Below are 1,659 nucleotides of genomic sequence, written 5' to 3'. Positions count from 1 at the left end.
GATAATATGTGACAACAAATGCTATTAAGGACACAGAAAAAGACACACACACACATACTGAAATTTTAGAGTTATGGAAAAGAGAAGGATGAAATTATGTCGATTTTTTTTAAAAATGAAAGCAAATGAATATATCAACATATTAAATAAAATAAGATAGACTTGGAATATTTAATGTGTTTTCTTCTAATTAATCTGGGTTTAAATATATATAAAAGCATATACATATACACATATATATGTAGGCCATAAATTAATGTAGAAAGGCACCTATGCGTGGGGATAAAGAAACCTATAAGTGTGTGCAAAAGCAGCTAAGAATATATGTGTGACATGAAAGCAGACCGATGAACAACTTGAGAGGAGAAAGGTTACCAACAAAAGGGAGGGATGGTGATGGAGGAGGGTAGTTCAGGATAAATATAGTTTTAAAAGTGTAAAGATAATATATATAAAAATTATAATTAAACTTATCATTCTGAATGCTAAACTTTGAAAAAAATATTTATTTTATTTTAAAGATAATATAATTACTTTCTTTCCACACTCCTTTCTTCCTTTAAATTCTCTTATATAGGCAGACTCAGGAGGCGCTCGTGGAGCCCAGTGCCGCGCGCAATGGCAGGCAGGGGCTTGGTAGCCAGGGAGGTGATGGTGGATGCGCTGCCATACTTTGACCAAGGCTACCAGGCGCCCAGCGTGCGGGAAGCGGCTGCAGCCCTGGTGGAGGAGGAGACGCGCAGGTACCGCCGACCAAGAACTACCTGAGCTACCTGTCAGCCCCGGATTACTCCGCTTTAGAAACGGGCATAATGAGAAATGAATTTGAAAGACTGGCTGCCCGACAACCAATCGAATTACTCAGCATGAGACGATATGAACTTCCAGCCCCTTCCTCGGGTCAAAAAAATGACATCACTGCCTGGCAAGAGTGTGTAAACAATTCCATGGCCCAGTTAGAGCACCAGGCAGTTCGAATCGAGAATCTGGAGCTGATGTCACAGCACGGGTGTAACGCCTGGAAGGTGTACAATGAAAAACTCGTTCATATGATTGAACATGCACAGAAAGAACTTCAGAAGTTAAGGAAACATATTCAAGATTTAAACTGGCAGCGAAAAAACGTGCAGCTCACAGCAGGATCTAAATTGAGAGAAATGGAGTCAAATTGGGTATCCCTGGTAAGTAAGAACTATGAGATTGAGCGGACTATCGTGCAGCTGGAGAACGAGATCTATCAAATCAAGCAGCAGCATGGGGAGGCAAACAAGGAGAACATCCACCAAGACTTCTAACCTTGGGCGAAAGGGAGGAGAAGAGGCCCCTGCAAACCTGAGGCCTGTGGACTTCCTCAAAGCCACTGTCGTGCTTAGGTGTTTAGAGCCTGGGTTGTGTGTGCTGTTGTATTGCTTCATATGTGTGTGTCTTAGCAAAATAAAGGTTTGCCACACGTTGCTATATTTTTAGCTATAAAAATCTGAGTTTTCAAAGTGAGCATGACTTTAGAATGATCTTGTCATATTTTATAGCAGAAATCCTTCTTTTAAGGTTTCAAAATTTGTAACGAAGCTTTATTTAAGGCTTCCAACGTGCTCGGGAAACTGAGCACTTTTGAGTGTGTGTTTTTGTTGAATAAAGTACCGTTGTAAGCAAAAAAAA

The 1,659-nt window shown here is 40.4% G+C and overlaps 1 pseudogene; it reads left to right on the top strand.

Moving 5' to 3' along the window:
• The first annotated feature begins 618 nt into the window (after positions 1-618).
• Positions 619-1,453, top strand: LOC121462393 (annotated as a pseudogene).
• The last annotated feature ends 206 nt before the right edge of the window (positions 1,454-1,659 follow it).

The sequence above is a fragment of the Microtus oregoni genome, unplaced genomic scaffold, assembly GCF_018167655.1.
Source record: "Microtus oregoni isolate MIOR12 unplaced genomic scaffold, Mior012 000024F_ref0000369, whole genome shotgun sequence".
In the NCBI taxonomy this organism is placed as follows: domain Eukaryota; kingdom Metazoa; phylum Chordata; class Mammalia; order Rodentia; family Cricetidae; genus Microtus; species Microtus oregoni.
Note: the sequence above shows the minus strand (reverse complement) of the source record. Positions and strands in the feature narration are given on the sequence as shown.